The sequence below is a fragment of the Pan troglodytes genome, chromosome 12 (genome assembly GCF_028858775.2).
Source record: "Pan troglodytes isolate AG18354 chromosome 12, NHGRI_mPanTro3-v2.0_pri, whole genome shotgun sequence".
NCBI lineage: Eukaryota > Metazoa > Chordata > Mammalia > Primates > Hominidae > Pan > Pan troglodytes.
In genome coordinates this window covers 52975678-52997546 of record NC_072410.2, presented here as the reverse complement: position 1 = coordinate 52997546, position 21869 = coordinate 52975678, and the positions used below count along the sequence as shown (strand labels likewise).

The 21869-nt window shown below is 41.9% G+C and overlaps 1 protein-coding gene across 7 annotated transcripts in view; it reads left to right on the top strand.

The window, feature by feature from the left end:
• Nucleotides 1-21869, top strand: part of ANXA4 (annexin A4) — a 182655-nt gene that overhangs the window by 100158 nt on the left and 60628 nt on the right. For 2 of the 7 annotated variants that reach the window (XM_054678479.2, XM_063789765.1), the window contains exon 2: nucleotides 18977-19019. The exons of the other annotated variants lie outside the window; for them this stretch is intronic. The gene's annotated coding sequence lies outside the window, so the exon portion shown is untranslated. The remainder of the gene's footprint in view (nucleotides 1-18976; nucleotides 19020-21869) is intronic. 7 annotated transcript variants of the gene reach the window in all.

Here is a 21869-nt window from a genome sequence, read left to right as displayed (position 1 = left end):
GGGGTGGGGAAGCCTGGGCAACATAGCAAGACCCCGTCTCTACAAAAATTTTAAAAATTACCTGGGCATGGTGACACCCACCTGTAGTCCCAGCTACTTGGGAGACTGGGAGGGAGTTTTGCTTAAGCCCAGGAGTTCAAGGCTGCAGTGAGTTATGATCACACCTTTGCACTGCAGCCTGGGTAATAGAGTGAGACGCTGTCTGAAAAACAAACAAACAAACAAACAAAAACAAGAGGAGGAGATTTTCTTTGAGTGTCATTTTTACACAAATATTTGAAATTAAAAAACACTTTTTATACTAAAACAATCACAGATATATTTTGAAGTAGAATCCAAAAATTGTATACCTTTTAAATCTAAAACAAGAAACCTCAAAAACATTTTGCTTGGGATTTGGGCTGCAATTTGGTCCAAACCTAGCCCTTGAGGGTTTGTTTTCACTGCAATTAGGGCTACTTATGGAGGCAGTTTGATAGACACTGCAGTGTCCTCCCTGGAGCAACTTTGAGTAACACTCATCCTAGGCTGTCTTATCTAATCTTCACTTCAACCTGCAATGGGGTTATTAACGTTGGTTTACAGCTGAGGATCCCAAGGTTCCATATCATAATCCTTGGTCAAGTTCAGACCATTTGTGAACGAAAGCTTAAATCCAGCTGCCAGGATACAAAAGCCTGTTCTCTTACCCTCTCCGCTCTACCATAACTCCATCAGTGCTTGGTTCATAGTAATTTGGATTTGTGGCTTCGTAGATTGTTAACTAAATCTTGAACAAGTGTTTTTCTTTTTCTTATTTTCTTCTTGTCAAGCTGATATGAAATGGGGTTGAATGAACAAGAACTGTTTCAACTGGAAAGGGAGCACACCGCTGTTGTCCCAGCTACTTGGGAGCCTGAGGCAGGAGGATCCCTTGAGCCCAGGAGTTTGAGACTGCAGTGAGCTATGATTGTGCCACTGCACTCCAGCCTAGGTGACAGAGTGAGATCCTGTCTCTAAATAAAAAGAAAAAAAAATAAGTTTCCAGTGAGTGTGAGGGGTGCATGCTAGCCAACAACCCTAAATGCCAGAGGGGTTTGACATGTGGATAAGGGAATAAACTTGCTCTTTGAGGTGTTTGGCAGAGCTGGGTGGTGGGCTCTGGTTGAATTTGAGGAAGTAGCTTTTAAAACCCATAGGCTGGGTGGCCTTGATGTTGGCGAGAGCTCTGTCACTACAAGTTTAGGCAGAGGTTCACAGCCCTTTTCTGATGGAGCTGGGAAGGGTTAGCAGGTTAAGCTCAGTTAACTTCTAAATCTATAGTTCCCAAACTTCAGGGTGCATCAGAATCACCCAGGAAGCTTGTACAATATGCAGATTCTGCTTATTTAAGCAGCTCCTTGGATGATTGTGATTCAGGCCTCACTTTGAGAAACTATGCTTTTTTTTTTTTTTTTTTTTTTGAGACAGAGTCTTTCTCTGTCACCCAGGCTGGAGTGCAATGGTGCCATCTCAGCTCACTGCAACCTTTGCCTCCCAGGTTCAAGCGATTCTCCTGCCTCAGCCTCCTGAGTAGCTGGGTCTACAGTTGCATGCTACCACACCCAGCTAATTTTTGTATTTTTAGTAGAGGTGGGGTTTCACCATATTGGCCAGGCTGGTCTCGAACTCCTGACCTCAGATGATCTGCTTGCATCAGCCTCCCAAAGTTCTGGGATTACAGGTGTGAGCCACCACGCCCGGCTGAGAAACTATGCTTTAGAAACACTTATATGAATATGTGCATACTTCATAAATTGAATAAAGCATTAATAAAAACATATCACCTTCCCAAGGAAACTTAGGTTTTGGTCATTATGTATAAACTCTAGGTAATGTGGTAAATGCTAAAACCTTCCTTCTCAAGGATAGTTCTTTTGTTTGTTTGTTTGTTTGTTTTTGAGGCAGAATCTTGCTCTGTCACCCAGGCTGGAGTGCAGTCATGCGATCTTGGCTCACTGCAACCTCTGCCTCCCAGGTTCAAGTGATTCTCCTGCCTCAGCCTCCCAAGTAGCTGGGATTACAGGCACACGCCACCATGCCAGGCTAATTTTTGTATTTTTAGTGGAGACGGGGTTTCACCATGTTTGCCAGGGTGGTCTCAAACCCCTGACCTCATGATCCGCCCGCCTCGGCCTCCCAAAGTGCTGGGATTACAGATGTGAGCCACTGCACCCGGCCAAGGATAGTTCTTTATTATACCAATCGCATCTCCCTTGTGATTTGATTAACAGGTTTTTTTTTTTCCCTGCAAACTCACCACATAGTCTTACAGTGCTAACACCTCTAGAACAATGTAGAGCTCCAACTAAAGGTTTTTTTGTTTGTTTGTTGTTTAACTTAATTGAAACTGAATAGATTACTACATTAATTCCCTGAGGAATTTAGGATTTCTATCTAAGGCTTGTTGTTGGTTTTATCGGGAGTAATTTATTAGTGTTTGGTTTTGTTTGAACTGGACTGAGAGCTTTTGCTATGGGAACCTGAACCACCACCTTTGAAGAATTCTTTTTAAAGATTCAAGTTGTTTGATGTCAGTAAATTGCCATAATGCTTCTTGGTCCACACTGCTTGACGTGAAAAAAACAGAGTGAATATTATATTGCAGCTAAGTGTCAGACTGTAAATTACTATAGAAAAGACCTTCTACAGCCTGGTCAACATGGTGAATTCTGTCTCTACCAAAAACAAACAAACAAATGAAAAAAAAACTATAAAAATTAGCCAGGTGTGGTGGTACACTCCTGTAGTCCCAGCTATATGGGAGGCTGAAGTGGGAGGATCACTGGAGCCCAGGAGGCAAAGGTTGCAGTGAGCCAAAATTGCACTACTACACTCCAGCCTGAGTGACAGCAAGACTCTGTCTCAAAAAACAAAAACGAAAAATCCTTCCATTTTCCTCCTCCTCCCCACGCAATAACTAACCCTTGAGGCCTAGAAGAAACACACAGAACAAGCAGCCTGATATGTAACAGAGCAGGAAGCCCCACCATGTCCACCTCTACCTCATTTTGTCAAGTCATCAAGAGACCTCCAGGCCCAGTCACTGTGAATTCATTCCTCTGGGTTTAGGCACTCACCTCCCTCCCACCCCAGAGAGGTAGCGTATTAAATCATTAACAGAATCTAATATAAAGGGGCCCTGTGATTACTGGGAACAAGTTCTCCTGATTTATATGCGATTGAACCATCTTCCCTGGAGTAGGTCCTTTAGAGCTATAAGCCCTTGCCATGATCAGCCCCCAGCATCTTCTCTCTTACTCCTCCTCTACAGGGGACTTCGGAAAACATTTTCTGAGTCTTACCCAACTTTAGCTTCTGCTATTGCTACTTTTTGATGCTGTGCAAGCACCTGTTGACTCAGTGGTTCTCACCCTTCTTGGAGTCACAGACCCTTATAAGAATCTGACTGAAGCCATGGATCCTTTCTTGATAAAAATAAATACACACTTAACAATTTTCGTACAATTTCAAGGAGTTTATAGACACACTTCTAAACTCAGTCATGGATACAGGTTGAGCAATGTGTAATGAGTTGCAGTCAAAACTACACAAAATTGTTACTTTTTTAATTTTCAGAAAGGGGGTCTTGCTCTGTAGTCCAGCCTGGAGTGCACTGGTGTAATCATAGCTCACCGTACCCACAAACTGCTGGGTTTAAGCAATCCTTCCACTTCAGCCTCTAGAGTAGCTGGGACTACAGGCATGCCCAGCTTATTATTATTATTATTTAAAAATTTTTTATAGATAGGGTCTTACTATGTTGCCTAGGCTGGTCTCAAACTCCTGGGTGATCCTCCTGCCTTGGTCTCCCGAAGTGCTGGGATTACAGGCATGAACCACTGGCCCGAAATTATTTTAAAATATTGTATAAAATTGCTGTGGGGGACAAGAGAAAGGATCCCCTTTGCCCTCTGAAGGTTTGCTGAAAAATCAACTCACAAAAGGAGATAATTAGAGAAAAGGCAAGCCAGGCGCGGTGGTTCATGCCTGTAATCACAGCACTTTGGGAGGCTGAGGCGGGTGGGTCACGAGGTCAGCAGATCGAGACCATCCTGGCTAACATGGTGAAACCCCGTCTCTACTAAAAAAATACAAAAAAAATTAGCCGGGCATGGTGGCGGGTGCCCGTAGGCCCAGCTACTCGGAAGGCTGAGGCAGGAGAATGGTGTGAACCCGGGAGGCAGAGCCTGCAGTGAGCCAAGATCACGCCACTGCACTCCAGCCTGGGCGACAGAGTGAGATTCCTTCCGTCTCAAAAAAAGAAAGAAAAAAAAATGAGAGAAAAGGCGCACATGCGGAAAATACATATATTATGGGGGAATATTAATTTTGCATTATTTTTCATTAATTTTACATTATATTAATATATTAATTATAAAATTATAACTATCTTTTATAAATTATATTACATAAATTATGTTGATTTACATTATTAATTTTACATATTAATTTCACATTAATTTTATATTAATACATATTTTATGGGGGAATATTCATTTTCCCTCATATTATACATGAAGGAAAATCACAGAGTGAATTTACTTAATATTCCAGTGGGGTGCAGATGCTTGTATACCCTACTTCTTTTTTTTTTTTTTTTAATACAGGGTCTCACTCTGTTGCACAAGGCTGGAGTGTAGTGGCATGATCGTGGCTCACTGCACCCTCGACCTCCCAAGCTCAGGGGATCCTCCCATCTCAGCCTCCTGGGTAGCTGGGACTATAGGTGCATGCCACCACACCTGGCTAATTTTCTGTATTTTTTGTAGAGACGAAGTTTTGCCATGTTGCCCAGGCTGGTTTCCAACTCCTGGGCTCAAGTGATCCACCTGCCTCAGCCTCCCCAAGTACTGGGATTACATGCGTGCACCACTGTGCCTGGCCTACACCCTACTTTTTAGAGGAAAGAGAGTTGGGGAAGTGTGGGTGTTTTAGGGAGGTAGCATCTGATGTTTGGGGGAATTCAATTGGCTCGAAGAACATACAATGGTCTGGGACAGAGCCTCTTGGGCCCACAGAACAGACAATGGTTTGTGACAAAAGTCCATCCAGGTGTGTTGACAGACTTTTGTCTTTCCTACTGCAATATGAATTCAGCTAATGAAAACTCAGGGAAGGGACTAGGGATAATGGTTTCCTTTTTTGGTAGGTCCAGACTTTAGTCAGATAAGGGAACTTCAGAGAACAACTTTGGGAGAGACAGAGGATTGAGAGACAGGAGGTAGGAGGGGAGATGTCTTTGGTTCAGCATGTCAAAGCACCATATTTTGGGATATCAGTTTCTGAGCCCCAGCAGACATACACATTGCAGCCTCGTTTGTAGTAGCAAAATAGTAGAAACAACCTAAATATCAGTAAAGATCTGGTTAAATTATGGAACATCTATGCAGTGTAATACTATGTAGCTGTTAAAAAATGGTGCAGGTTGATAGGAACTGATATAGAATGGTAGTGAAGATATTTTTTAAAAAGTAAAGTACAGCTGTGTGTGGTATGCTACCATTTTGGTGTATAAAAATGATGGAGGCTCTCACACCTGTAATCTCAGCATTTTGGGAGGCTGAGGCAGGCAGATCACTTGAGGTCAGAAGTTTGAGACCAGCCTAGCCAACATGGTAAAACCCCGTCTCTACTAAAAATAAAAATAAAAAATAGCTAGGTGTGGTAGTGCACGCACGTAATCCCAGCTTCTAGGGAGGCTGAGGCAGAAGAGTTGCTTGAACACAGGACGGAGGTTGCAGTGAGCCGAGATCATGCCACTACACTCCAGCCTGGGTGACAGAGCGAGACTCTATCTCAAAAAAAAAAAAAAAAAAAAGATGGAGGCTGTCTATATTCTCATATGCTTATTAGTGCATTAAATACTTCTAGGAGGATACACAGGAAAATTATAAGAGTGGTTGCCTGGGGAGGGGGAAGGAAAGTCTTACAGACTTGTTGTTATGTACTTATTTGTACTATTTGAATTTGTTATGTTTATGTATTACCAATTAATTTTAAAAAAATAGTGTTACAGATATCACCTGCCCATTGAACATTGTTTGTGAAGAAGGAGAATTAAATAGAAATGAAGAATGTATAATCATCAGATTTTCCAACCTTAAAATTAACATTCAATCATATACTTCCTTATATGTGTACAAAGGACTAGCATGCAAGTATCCTTCAGTTTCCAATGAGATGAAGCAGCCACCGCTCATTCTTGCCGTGTGTTTCACTTGGGTAGCTGGTTCCAAAAAGAATGTAAAGTGCCTCTAGTTGGATGGTGGAGAAAGTTCTGCTTTTGGTTTTGTTTTGTTTTTGTTTTTCTAAGACAGGGTCTCACTCTGTCACCCTGGCTGGAGTGCAGTGGCACAACCATGGCACACTGCAGCCTCAAACTCCTGGGCGCAGGTGACCCTTCCACCTTAGCCTCCCAGGTGGCTGGAACTATAGGCACGCGCTGCCACACCCAGCTAATTTTTTGTATTTTTTGTAGAGACAGAGTTTTACCACGTTTCCCAGGCTGGTTTCAAACTCCTGGAGTCAAGCCATCTGCCTGCTTCAGCCTCCCAAAGTGCTGGGATGACAAGCATGAGCCATGGTGCCTGACCTAGCTCTGTTTTTAAATGGTCTGATTGGTTCCAGTGTGTCTTTAGCTGCAGAAGCAGAGAGAGGAGGTAGATGGGATAAATCAGGGCCTGTAGACTAGGTAGACCTGCTACGGCAGGGGCCTTGGTCAGAGAAATGTCTCCCAGTGATATCAATGGCCATGGGCACTGAGGGGCCTGACCTTGGCTTTGGAGCCTGGACCCCTGTCTTCAGCCAGACTATGTCTTAGTCTGTGAGGGACCTGCCTCTCTCTGCTGGAGATGTTGATAGCTAATGTTCACCAAGTGTCTTCTATGATCCTGACCCTGTGCCAGACATCTGGTATGATATTTTATTAAATTTTCACCCATATTAGGTGGGTACTAGTATTATCATTGCCAATGTAAGATGAGGAAACTGAGGCACAAAGGGGTTGAGTAATTTGCTCAAAATTGCACACTGATGAGCGGCACAGCCAGGATTTGAACTTGTCAGTATGACTCTATATCCTATGCTTTACCACTCTGTATAATAGGTTAAAAGTGGGGGAATCAGGCCAGGCGCAGTGGCTCATGCTTGTAATCCCAGGCTAAGACAGGTGGATTGCCTGAGCTCAGGGGTTCGAGACCAGCCTGGGCGAAACCCTTTCTCTACCAAAGATATAAAACAATTGGCCAGGCATGGTGGCACACTCCTGTAGTCCCAGCTACTGGAGAGGCTGAGGTGGGAGAATCGCTTGGGCCTTGGAGGTAGAGGTTGCAGTGAGCCAAGATCATGCCACTGAACTCCAACCTGGATGACAGAGTGAGACCCTGTCTCAAAAAAAAAAAAAAATACAAAGTGGGGAAATCAGCAGAAAAAGACAGGGCTGGGAGATTAAGCTATGGGGCTGAATTCTTTCAGAGGGGAAGGAGGAGAGCCTAAGTCCAAACCACTTGTCCAAGATGAACTTGATATTGATTTAGGTCATTCTGAGTATCCAGGGGATCCAGGTGAGGAGTGGAGAGCAGAGGCTGAATCAGGACCATGTGCTGCATCATGACTCTGGTGGCCCATCCTTGTGGGATCAAGACTTAGGGCAGCATCTAAAGGCAGGGGAGGCAGCTCAGAACCTTGGCGTAGGGTCTTCGAGAGGTAGGCAGGAGGTCAGTGGCCTCTGCCAAATGGGCAAAGGTGCATTTATTTATTATATATGTAAGTGGCGGGCACTAGAGATTCAAGAATGAAACACACTGACTCAGGGAGATAAGTAAATCAATAATTCAAAAATCATAGGACTGTATGATCAGTATAATAATTTGATATATATGTGCAGACTGCCATGGAGTAACAGAAGAGGTGCACCTAACTCTATCATTAGTGGTGACAGAAGGCTTCCTGGAGGAGGAAGGTTTATATTGAGCCGGGGCTGGAGAAGAAGGGCTTATGCACAGTTGTGGAGATGAGAAAGCTAAGCCAAAGCACACTGAAGGAATGGCATGTCTGTTACAGCAGGCAAGTCCCAGAGGTGGAGATGGAGGTTCCTTAGAAACTAAGTCCATTCTGTAGGTGTATGGGAGACAGGGCAGATGAGTATTGAGGGGACAGGTCCTAGAGGGTCCAAGGATCCCATGTAATGAACTGCTGGCCTGGAATATAAATCCCTACTTCCCTTTGCGTCTGTTCCAGTGCCTGGCAAAGTTATGTAATAAATGTTTTCAGATAAAATGAAAGTGCTGGGTACCAGGAAGGAAATCAAGGCAGAGATTTAGCCTTGGAGAAACATGACTCCTTGCTTCCCTGCTTACCCTGTCCAGACCTCCAATATTCATCTTCGACATGGTCTCCTTCCCTGATTGACATAATCTGGGTCAGGGGCCTCTCCTACACACTCCTGACACTTTCTGTGATTTCCCCAGCATGGGAATGGGAATGTTCACACCTTATTATATCTGATCACATACCTGCCTCCTCTCTTCAGCTTTGAGCTCCACTGAGGGCAGGGACGATGCAGCCCCCTCTGGCTAGCACAGTGCTGCTGAGCACATACTCGGCCCTTGCTAGAAGTGTGCAGAATGAATGGACAATTTCCCATGGCCTACAAAATTGAGTCCACCCTCTAGGCCTGGCCTGCCACAAAAATGATCCAGTTTTGAAAATTACTTTTGTAGCTCTTGCTCCCTTCATGGTGTCCTTAAACTCCCACTCAACTCCAAGCTAACTAGTCTTTTCCAAATAAGTCTTAATGTTCATAATCATAGCAGGAGCTTTGTTTTTACTGTTTTCTCTGCTTGGAAAATTCTTTCCCTATTGAAATCCCATTATTATTCAAAGCCTAAGTCATGTGAGAGCTCTTTTAATTTCTTAGGGGGACGTTGTCCATCTTCCTCTACCCTGCAATTCGTAATAGTTCTCACATGCCGCTTTGTCTTTAAACTAGTTATGTACCTGTTCTATTTCTCTTAGATTACATGCTTCTTGAGAGCAAGATCATGTCTCCTCCATCTTTCTCTTGCCATGCCTAGTATATGATAGGGGCAAAATAAATTTTAAGTAAGGACTATGAGTGCCTGCACACATAGTGAGTGGCAGTTTTGGAACTGGGGTCTGAAAACCACTTGCGTGAGAATCAGGGCCTGGGCTGATTCTTATGAGGAGAATGCCAGGGTTGCTTATTTAAACTTGATTAAATGAAGTCTCTGGGGCCCACCCAAGATTTCCAGAGTCAAGGGTCCTCACCGAAAATCTATATTTTAACTGCCCCCACGTGACTTTTGTGTACTTTTGAATTTGAGAACTTTCCTCAGGTAACAAGCTAGACAGATGCTGTACAGTCGATATTAAGTAGAATCCTTTTGAAGCTGTAGCTCCAGACATCATGTCCTGACAACATCCAGGGCCAGGAGAAAGGGGGAATTTGGCTGGCTGACTCTGTCTTTTTAGCCTGGAGGAACTTCAAAGCGTCTTAGCAGGTTTGTCCTTATTTCTTTTTGGTCAGAAGTGGGTCACATGGCCACTCCTAACCCATTCATGGCTGTTCAAATGGGGTTGCCTTGGACCACTTATTATTTCCTCCTGGGGCTAGCCCCACCTTCCTGGTTTACCAAACCCAATCTCCAAACAGAAAGAAGTTTCTTCTAAGGAAGAAGGAAAGTGTAGTGGAGGTTGACATTATTGCTGATTCTTGCAAAAAGTCTGTGCATTGCAATAACTGCTACTATCCCAATTTTATGCCAAAATAAACCAGCTCTCATAGGTGGGGTTAAATCTGGAGGGCAGAACAGGGACTGGAACTTGGTTCTTGTTCTGGATTCTAAGCCTGAATGATCTTCATGACAGCCTATGCCAGCATCCATCTGTGGGAAGAGAATTTAATTTGAAGTTTCACAGATATCATGGAATATCAGATCTGGCCTACCAGGAGTAATGCATGTTTGCAGTGGATGGTTTTGAGAACTCTGCTGTTTAAATAATCTTTGGCAAACACAATATTTCCTAAGTCATGTTTATGCAAGTGTTTTAAAAGTGTTATAACTTCCCCCATTAACATAACTTATCCCCGTTCCCATTTCCTCATACTTGATGTAAGGTCATGATTGGCGATCTATACTTACGAAATGCCCATGGTGTGGTTTGGGGACCCTTTCAGACATCAATAGTTTGAGTCTAGAATTATTACTATAGAACCAGGGTTCTCAAACCTCAGCATGTATCAGAATCACCTGGCGGGATTCTTGCACTTTACAAAGATTATTTATTTATTTTTATTTTTTAGAGATGGGGTCTTGGTATGTTACCCAGACTGGCCTCAAACTCCTGCGCTCAGGGATTCTCCCACCTCAGCCTCCCAGTAGCTGAGATTACAGGCACAAGCTACCATGCATGGCCTGGAGGCTTCTTAAAACCCAAACTGCTGGATCCCATCCCCAGAGTTTAGGATTCTGTAGATCTAGGGTTGGGCCTAAGAATTGCACTTTGAACAAGGTCCCAGGTGATGGTGATGCTGTTGGTCTGGAAACCACACTTTTAGAACAAATGATACTGATCTGGGTTTATTGAAAAGATGATATAATAGGATTTTATCATGTGTACCACACACATCCTATCCTTTCCAGGTTCTTTTATGCTCCCTCCTAAGGCTGTCCTGGGGCCTTCCCCTCTGGCTGTGTTTTGCACAGAGGGATTCACCTAGCCTTCTGTATTTTGGTGACTCTAGGCTGGGCTTGTTCTTTGGAAGTGAGAAGGTAGAGTGAGGTCTATGTATCTTCCCTCCAGGCCTGGTTCATTGTCTGTATACGAAGGTGGCTCTAAATGTTGGTCTTGAAATTTTGGTTTCACTTTAAAAGGAATGAAATTCTGTTAGATGGTACAGCATGGACAAACCTTGAAAACATGCTAAGTGAAATAATCCAGACACAGAAGGATAAATGTTACGTGATTCCACTTATATAAAATACCTAGAATAGTCAAACTCATAGAGACAGATAGTGGAATAGAGGTTACCAAGGGCTAAGGTGAGGGGGAAATGGGGAGTTACTGTTTCACGTGTTCGGAGTTTCTGTTTGGAATGATGGAAGAGATCTAGGAATAGATGGTGGTGATGGTTGCAAGACATTGTAAATGTTCTTAATGCCACTGAATTGTACACTTTAAAATGGTTAAAATAGGCCAGGAACAGTGGCTCACGCCTGTAATCCCAGCACTTTGGGAGGCCGAGGCTGGCAGATCACTTGAGGTCAGGAGTTGAAGACTAGCCTGGACAACATGGTGAAACCCTGTCCCTACAAAAATTAGCCAGGCATGGTGGCCTGCACCTGTAGTCCCAGCTACTTGGGAGGCTGAAATAGTAGGATAGCTTGAGCCAGGGAGGTCAAGGCTGCAGTGAGCTGAGATCACACCACTGCACTCCAGCCTGGGCAACATGGTGAGACCCTACCTCAAAAAAAATTTTTTAATGGTTAAAATGGTAAATTTTGCTATATATGTGTTACCATGATTGAAAAAATAAATCTTGCTTTTGTTATTCTTCTATCTCCCAGTGATGTGCTGAATTGTCCTTGTATCAGCCCCTGAGAGCTAGTTGTTAAATTTTTAGAGGTTTTGCAAGCTGATTGTTAAAAATAGCCAGCCGTGATTTAAAATTAAATTATATGAACTAATGAGTAAATAAGTTATATTGAAATATGAATATTTATAAGTAATTTGTATTTAAAACAATTCATCATTTCCTAATTCTTTTTCCTACCTTTTACCATTATCTATGCTCTCGAGGGTATTTATGTCTATTATATCTGTGTGGTGAAACTAGTATTAATGTGTAATGGGGTGCTACTGACCATCTACTCCCAACTCCAAGTTGAGTGACATCACATTAGTAACTTGAAATTGGTCAGGGTGCAAAGATTTACACCAAAAAAGTGGCTATACATCAGGGTGTCCTTTCCTTGGAGAGCTGGCTATTAGGTTTATCAGCATATCCCTGGCCTTACCTTGTGGGTTAGGGTTGGTATAAGTTTGTAGGAATAAAACACCAGTCACTTGGAAGCTACCAGCCCAGCTTTCTTTAATTGAATCCTAACCCTTTCCAAATAGCCCTGCCTTGGGGTGTTTTTGCTGTGCCTAAAAAAAAAGGGTGGTGGCTAAGTTTAGTAGCAGGGGAAGATGAGTCACATAGTCAGCTAGTTACTTTTTAACCTCATGGATGCCTTTCCTCAACTGTAAAATGAAAGGGGTGGGAGAAAAACTAGTAGAAATAAAGTAAGATGATTTTTCTAGCAATGAGGAAGAGATACTTTTTTAAACAAGTTTTTATTACTGATCACAGCCAGTTACAGAGATTTCTTTGTTCCTTCTCTACTTCTACTGTTTCCCTGGACTAGCATTTTTAAAAAGCTTTTATTATGAGCATTTTCCAATATACACCCAAGTGAGAGAATAGCAAAATGAACCGCCATGTAACTATTCATCACCCACCTCAACAGTTACGAACGTTTCACTGAAAAAGAGACTTTTCTAACTATTGAAATATAATAATGAGGAATACAAAGGAAAAGATGGACAGGTATAATTTAAATTTTTTCTTCCAAATTTTGACTATACAAAACTAAAAGAAGAATATTAAATTGGAAACATACTTAGAATTAATTTTTGGTATAAAATATTAAAATTTATAATATATGCATAATGTATATGTCAGTAAAGCACCAAGATCCTAAAAATGGGCAAAAAATACACACCAATAATTCACAAAGAAGAATACAAGTTTTAAAAAAAGAAAGATTCAGTGTTCCTACTACTTATTAAATTAATTAATTAATTATTATTATTTTTTTTTAGACAGAGTCTCACTCTGTTCCCCAGGCTGGCATGCAGTGGACCATCTCGGCTCACTACAACCTCCACCTCCCAATTTCAAGCAATTCTTCTGCCTCAGCTTTCCGACTAGCTGAGACTACAGGCATGTGCCACCATGCCCGGCTAATTTTTTTGTATTTTCAGTAGAGATGGGGTTTCACCATGTTAGCCAGGCTAATCTTGAACTCCTAACCTCAGGTGATCTGCCCGCCTCAGCCTCCCAAAATGCTGGGATTACAGGTGTGAGCCACCGTGCCCAGCCATTTTTGTTTTATATATATATATATATATATATATGTATGTATTTTTTTTTTTTTTTGAGATGGAGTCTCGCCGTGTTGCCCAGGCTGGAGTGCAGTGGCATGATCTCGGCTCACTGCAAGCTCTGCCTCCTGGGTCGATGCCATTCTCCTGCCCCAGCCTCCCTAGTAGCTGGGACTACAGGCACCTATCACCACGCCTAATTTTTTGTATTTTTTTTTTTTTAGTAGAGACAGGGTTTCGCCATGTTAGCCAAGATGGTCTCGATCTCCTGACCTCGTCATCCGCCTGCCTCGGCCTCCCAAAGTGCTGGGGTTACAGGTGTGAGCCACCATGCCCAGCCTTTTCTGTTATATTTTTAAAGATAAATCCCAAGAAGTAGAATTCTTGTTGCATGGTGCATACAATTTACTAATGGCCAAATTGCCCTCCAAAAGTACTGTCCAGGGCCAGGCAGGGTGGCTCACGCCTGTAATCCCAGCACTTTGGGAGGCCAAGGTGGGTGGATCACGCGGTCGAGAGATTGAGACCATCCTGGCCAACATGGTGAAATCGGTCTCTATTAATAAAAATACAAAAATTAGCTGGGCATAGTGGTGTGTGCCTATAGTCCCAGCTACTTGGGAGGCTGAGGCAGGAGAATCGCTTGAACCCGGGGGATGGAGGTTGCAGTGAGCCAAGATCGTGCCACTGCACTCCAGCCTGGGCGGCTGAATGAGACTTTGTCTCAAAAAAAAAAAAAAAAAGTACTGTCCAATTTATACTCCCCATCTGCAGTACAGGAGAGTATACCCAATATTGTGTCTTACTCTTTTTCATCTCTATCCCAGTGTAGTAAATATGAAAACAAATATTTGCAACCTCTTCCTCCTGGGTTCAAGCAATTCTTGTGCCTCAGCATCCGGCATAGCTGGGATTACAGGCGTGCACCACCATGCCCGGGTAATTTTTGTGTTTTTTGTAGAGACACGGTTTCACCATGTTCGCCAGGCTGGTCTTGAACTCCTGGCCTCAAGTGATCTGCCCATCTTGGCTTCCCAAAGTGCTGCGACTACAGGCGTGAGCTACCGTACCTGACCCCTACTACTAAGGTTAAAAGGAGACCAAGCACAGAGGCTTACGCCTATAAGCCCAGCACTTTGGGAGGCTGAGGCAGGAGGATTGGTTGAGGCCAGAAGCTTGAGACCAGCCTGCTGGGCAATATAGGGAGACTCTACCTCTGCAAAAAAATTTTGAAAATTAGCCGGAAGTGGTGGCACATGCCTGTAGTCCCAGCTACTCAACAGGCTGAGATGGGAGGATTGTTTGAGCCCAGAAGTTCCAGGCTGCAGTGAGCTATGACTGTGCTACTGCACTCCAGCTTGGGTGACAGAGTGAGACCCTGTTTCTTAAAAAAATAAAAATGATAAGGCAAGTTAATAATAATAAGGTTCAATTTTACGCCTAAATATTAAATTAAGAATAAATAAATTGAGCAAGCAAGCTAACTTATGGGTGGTTGGGCTTTGGATATCCTTGTAAATTTGGAGGACAACTAGAAATGTTCATAATTATCAGATATCACAAGGAATAAGCCAACAGAAGTAAGTATCTACAAAGCTAATTGTAAAGATTATAGGCCAGGCACAGTGGCTCATGCCTGTAATCCCAGCCCTTTGGGAGGCTGAGCCGGGCAGATCACCTGAAGTCAGTAGTTCAAGACCCGTCTTGCCAACATGGTGAAACCCCATTTCTACTAAAAGTATTCTAAAAATTAGTCGGGTATAGTGACGCATGCCTGTAATCCCAGCTACTCAGGAGGCTAGGGCAAGAGAATCGCTTGAACACAGGAGGCGGAGGTTTCAGTGAGCCAAGATAGCACCACTGCACTCCAGTGACAGAGAGAGACTCTGTCTCAAAAAAAAAAAAAAAAGATTATAATTCTGAGATAAAAAATATGAACAACCAATAGTAGGGACATTGAGTAAATTATATCAGTTTGATGGAAGACTATAGTAAAATAGTAAAATAATAAATATGGTGATTGTATAAAATATAGAAAATTAAGTAGAAGAGTAGAACACAAAATTATATACATACTGTGATTACAACTGTGCTGAAACACTGGAATAAACAGAAAGTAGATGGTAAGTTTACATTACTTTAAAAAATGTCCTTTACAGTGTTTAAAGTTGATTTAATAATCTACAAAATAAAATGAAAGGGTGAAATAGATGATTGCTAAAGGCTTTCCAGTCTCTAAAATTCTATGAAAGTTAATCATTTGTATTTGTAAGCGTGGAAAGATTCATTATTTTCAACACTGCAGTGAAAAATTCTACCTCTACCTAGATTCTGCAGGGTTTGGAAAACAAGTTTATCAGATCACACAGGTTACTTTAATAATAACAATAATAATAACAGCTAGAGGGAAGGAGAGGTTAATAGTGATAAATAAAACCAGCACTGACTGTCCAGGATGCATACTTCATTGTTACTGCCATAAGATCCCGAGGCTGCTAAAACAAAACCAAAAAATAATTTTTTGGCGTGTACATATATTATCTTTAAAATTTAAAATTAAATAAAGATTAATATTAAAAAGACAATTAGTATTTTGTTTTATCTTTTTTTTGAGACGGAGTCTCGCTCTGTTGCCCAGGCTGGAGTGCAGTGGTGTGATCTCGGCTCACTGCAAGCTCCGCCTCCTGGGTTCACGCCATTCTCCTGCCTCAGCCTCCCGAGTAGCTGGGACTACAGGAGCCCGCCACCATGCCCGGCTAATTGTTTGTATTGTTAGTAGAGACGGGGTTTCACCGTGTTAGCCAGGATGGTCTCGATCTCCTGACCTCGTCATCCACCCGCCTCGGCCTCCCAAAGTGCTGGGATTACAGGCATGAGCCACCGCACCCGGCCTGTTTTATCTTTTTTTGTGATTTTTTGAGGTATTAGTATTACATTTTCTATGACCTCTGCAGTTAGTCTTCATTTCTTTTAGGAAGGATTCCATTTTTATGAAAAAAAAATTTCATTGAAACCAAACAGTAGTGAAAAGGGTGATATTTAAATATGAGTTGGTAAGTCATTTTTGAATACACATATGGTTTAAAAATCTAAAATCTCTTGACACTTGATTAAATAGAGAGAGGGAGGAGAAGGATGGTCATAGAAAATGAATCTTGCCCTTGATGTGATGAGTATGGAATATTTAAGCCAAAATCTGTAGTCTCAAAGGATTTATTGATGTTTTATTGCCAGCCAGTCTTCTTCCCTGTTTAGAATGCTGTGTTTTTCTGCCAAACACTGAGGATATCTAATAGTTTCCTAAGTGTTTCTTCTGAATAATTAAGTGGATTATTTTCAGAGATAGACTCTTCTTTTAAGTATTCTGGGGCTTTGTTTTTTTCCCTTGTTTTCTAGCATTTTGACATAGGTGCATATTATGTTTTTCTTTTTATTTTTTAGCAAATGGGGAAATGAAGGTACTGAGAAGATAAATAAACAAGTTTTTGTGTGCGTGATTTAAAGAGATAGTCTGACCATTCATGTAAAGTGTTCAGAACAGTATCTGGCCATAATAAATGTTCAATCAACATTAGCTATAAAAATTATTATCAAATAAGATAAAATATTTGTAGAGTTTGCTATGCAGTAGAAATACAAAGTGAGGCTGAGTGTGGTGGCTCACACTGGTGAACCACTTTGGGAGGCCAAGGTGGGAGGATAGCTTGAGCTCAGAATTTCAAGGCCAGCCTGGGAAACATAGTGACACCTCGTCTCTATTAAATAAATAAATAAATAAATAAATAAATTAAAAAAATAAATATAAAGTAAGCCACAAATGCAAGTTTGAATTGTCTAGTAATTACATTAAAAAAAGTAAAGAAACAGGCAAAATTAACTTAATAATATAGATATATTTTACCCAATATACCCAAAGTAATATCATTTCAACATGTAATCAATATAAACATTATTAATGAGATATTTTATAGGCTTCTTTTCGTGCTGTGTTGTAGCAGTCTGATGTGTATTTTAAACTGATAGCACATCCAAATCTGAATGCAAATTTTTCATCAAATGTCTGTATTTAGATTTCATGAAATGTTCAGTTTTCACATCAATTTACATGCTCAAATTATTTCAAACATACTTCAAAAATTTTTCCAATAACTAAATCAAGTACCTAAAATAATTTTCCTTTAATATTTGCATCCACATTGAAAAAACTGATTCATGTTTTTTAAAAGAATTTGACTTCGAAGTGAAAAGCCTCTCGCTTTTAAAACTGCATCTTTCCAAGTTAAGTAAATTCACGAACTCTCTTGTCAATTCCATCTCTTGTTCTTTACTGTGCCAGCCGTGATGCTTCTGCCACTCCACTCAATTGTACATCAGTAACGTGCCTTTGTTTTAAATCTTAAAACGTAGCTGGGTGCAGTGGCTCACGCCTGTAATCCCAGCACTTTGGGAGTCTGAGGTGGTAGGATCGCTTGAGCCCAGGAGTTCAAGATCAGCCTGGACAACATGGTGAGACCCCGTCTGTGACAGAGCAAGACGCTGTCTCAAAAAAAAAAAAAAAAAAAAAGAACCTTAAAATGTGTCCATAGCTACTTTTTAACTAGAAAATAATTTAATTATGTTAAAATAACGCGAACTTGTGCTGTCTGTAAAACTTCTTCAAATAAATTGCATCAGTGCCTAGAAAAATATCAAAGTGAATAAATCTGTTGGCACCAACTAGATTAGTGATTATGTGTAATACTAGGAAAGATGCCACATGCTTGACATGTGCCCTACACATACAGTTGTTGAAAAATGTAGCCCTACCAGAGCAATAAAGCTGTGTGTAATGGGGAAATATTTCATACTGCATCAATTTCAAAATTTAAATATAATTAAAATGAAACAAAATTTAAAATTTAGTTTCTCAGTCTCTCTAGCCACTTTCAGTTGCTCAGAAACATGCAGCTGGTGGCACCATATTGGGGTATAGAGACAGTCTGTCAAAAGACAGGGTGAGGAGCCAGGCGAGGTGGCTCATGCCTGTAGCAACAGCTACTTGGGAGGCTGAGGTGGAGAATCACTGGACCCCAAAAGCTGGAGGCTGCACTGAGCTATGATAGTGCCACTGCACTCCAGCCTGGGTGACAGAGTGAGACCCTGTCTGGGAAAAAAAAAAAAAAAAAAAAAAGACATGGTGAACAGAACACTTTAGTGCCACCACGTGCACCTTTTTGTGTTAGCATCAGCTTTTTCAGCAGAGGAGGGATTGTAATGGGCCTGGTCTAGTTCCCAGTTTCTAGCTGGTTTTCCCTTTGTTCTTCTCTGCTTCTTTTTCTATCACAAATGCCTGGTTCTCTGGGCAAAAATAAATAAATAAATATGTGTTTATGTATATTAAAAATATAACTCCTAGCATGGATTTCTGCTAGGGTGCTTCTCACTGATCATGTCTCCTTGAATCTACTCTGCCACCATGATTCGCGCCCCAACACCTCTTGGCCTGCTTTGGATGAGGAGGGCCAGCTATGGGCCTACCTCACAGCTCCTCACCTCAGGGTAGGGTGTTCTGAATAGATCCCCACATCAGACAGAGCTGCTAGAGAGGCAGACCCCATCTCCCTATTGTCTCATAAACACACACACTCACACACACTCATACTCACTCACACTCACATACTCTTCATCCAGCTCCATCTGCCGTAAGTCCGTTTCACTTCCTCTCAGCTTCTAACATTATCTCATGACCATCCTAGTCTTTTCCATTTTGTCATGAGTTTCTCCCTTTTCTTCCCTGTGCCTTCACGAGAATCTTGAATGAGAAACTGGGAGCGGCTGCTGCATCAGAAATAGTAAGTTCCTCACGTGAATCAGAAATCCACTGTGGAAGAATTTTACAGTTCTGTTTTTGTGCTCTTCTGCCGGAATCAGCTTGAATTTTGGAAAGATGTGGGGACAGAACCCTGCCCTGGCCCAGAGAGGGAGTGGCTGATCCAAGGGGAGGAGGAGTTGCCCACAGAGCTGGAACTTGATGACTTCGGGGCGCGGGAGGCCCCAGAGCAAAGTGAGACTTTGAAGAGAGCAGTGCTTACTCTCTGCTCAGTTCCAGATCTCCGAGGTGGAGCCAGTTGAAATCTGTGTAGGAAACAAAGCTGCTTTTCTGGTTCATCTGGAAAGAGAGGGCTTTTTGTTTTTTCCCCACGTGGGCAAATAGAGGTGGTGATGTTGTGTTTTTAGAGCCAGAAAGAAAGTTCTGGGCTGCATAATGCCTATATTCCAGGCAAATAGAACCCAACAAGGAAAATGGTCTAGCTTTATCACTGACTCACTGCAAATCCCTTCCCTCCTGTACTTTAATTTATTCATTTTCTTTTTTTAAATGACAAACTGATATTATTTTTAATTTTTAAATACTTCAGTGACCACAGGACATAATACTTTTTTTTTTTTTTTTTTTGAGATGGAGTCTCACTCTGTTGCCCAGGCTGGAGTGCAGTGGCGTGATCTCGTCTCATTGCAACCTCCGCCTCCCGGGTTCAAGCAATTCTCCTGTCTCAGCCTCCTAAGTAGCTGGGATTACAGGCGTGCGCCACCACGCCTGGCTAATTTTTATATTTTTAGTGGAGATGGGGTTTTGCCATGTTGGTCAGGCTGGTCTCGAACTCCTGACCTTGTGATCTGCCCACCTCGGCCTCCCAAAGTGCTGGGATTACAGACGTGAGCCACCGCACCTGACCTTAGTTTTTTTCTGACGCGGTCCTCTTCTTTTATCTCTAAGACTTATGATTGCTAAGACAACAAAAGATACCATCGTTACTGGCCAACCTTGGAATTTGGTCTTGGGAAATGGAGGCCTGTAGTTTGTGACCCATAAGAAGAGACTGAAGGGGCCTAAGTGCGGATGAGAATCCCTGGTGATAGAACAGACAAGAACTGGAGATCAATGCCAATAGTTTGTGATGAACGTCTTGGGGTTCCTGTGTGATCAACCAGTTGGGATTTCTGTATTAGTTTCACACTCGCCTGTAATAGTTTACCAATGGTGTTTCTGAAAGATGAACATGAAATTAAGCGATCTTTCATGTTTCCTCGAGGGACTTTGATTCTAAAATAACTCTGAGAACAGATCAGGAAACATGATATAACCCTAACCATGCTTGACACATTTTCTCTTTAAATAACAGTTATACTTGAGGAGAGGATTTTACTCATGATGCTGTGCAAAAGCCACATGGATTCCACTGGTTTGGATTTTGCCTTAGAGTGGGTGTTGGCTAAGTGATGGATAACAGCAGCGTGCTTCCCTGAGAGGCCACTGTGAGCCTCTTACTTAGGTTGAGAACTTGACCTCTTACTTAGGTTTTATACCACCATAAAATGCACCCATCTTAAGTGGTTAGTTTGATGAGCCATCGTTTCTTTTAAGGAGTTAACATTTAAAATCAACTTTTAAAAATTGTGGTGAAATAAATACACATGAAATTTTACCATCTTAAACATTCTTAAATGTAACAGTTCAGTGACATTAAGTATATTCACATTGTTTTGCAACCATCACCACCATCCATTCACAGAACTCTTTTCATCTTGTAAAACTGAAACTCTGTACTATTTAGCTGTAACTCCCTCTTCCCTTTCCTCCAGCATTATCATTCTGCTTTCTGTCTCTATGAATTTGACTACTTTGAGTACATTTAAGTGGATTCATGTAGTATTCATCCTTTTGTGACTGGCTTATTTCACTTAGCATAGTGTCCTTAGGTTCATCAGTGTTATAGCATGTGGCAGAATTTCCTTCCTCTGTAAGGTTGAATAATATTCCACTGTATATATTCCACTGTATATATGTGTATACACACACACACACACCACATTGTGTTTATCCATTTATCTGTTGAGGGACACTTGTTTTGCTTCCACTTTTGGCTATTGTGAGTAATGCTGCTGTGAACATGGATGTGCAAACATTTCTTCGAGTTCCTGCTTCCTGTTCTTTTGGGTATATGTATACCTAGAAGTGGAATTGTTGGACCATACGGTAATTCTATTTTTAATTTGTTGAGGAACCACCATACTGTTTTTATGGTGGCTGTACCATTTTACTTTCTTACCAGCAGTGTAGAAGGGTTCAAGTTTCTCCATATCTTCACCAACATTTGTTGTTTTCTGCTGTTCTGTTTCGACTAGTAGCCATTCTAATGGGTATGAGTGGAGTTCAGTGAGTGTTGGCAGATGTATATATCTGGGTACACTACCCCAATCAAGGTAAAGAACATTTTCATCACCCCTTGATGTTGCCTCATGCTCCTCTATAGTTAGTATCCCTTCTGCCTCACCAGTGCCCCCAATCACTGGCCCCAGACAACCACTTTTGCACTTTCTAGCACTATATGTTAGCTTTGTTTGTTCTAGCGTTTCATATAAATACTTTGTTGGCTTCATTTAGCCAGAATAATGCTTTTGAGGCTTATCCAAAACCCTAGTCTAAAATCAATTGTGGATGGAAAATAAACCGCAGTGTGACTGGAGTTCGATACTATGCTAATGGTTGGTTAGAGAATACCATGGGTCTCAGAAAGAAAGTGAGAGGAGGAGAGGGGGGCTGAGGAAGCAGGAGAGGGCCCTTCCTAGCAATGAGGCCTTCAGGAAGCCCAAGGAGCCATAGCAGTTAATGCCAGTCCTATGGCTTCGGGGGCAGCCAG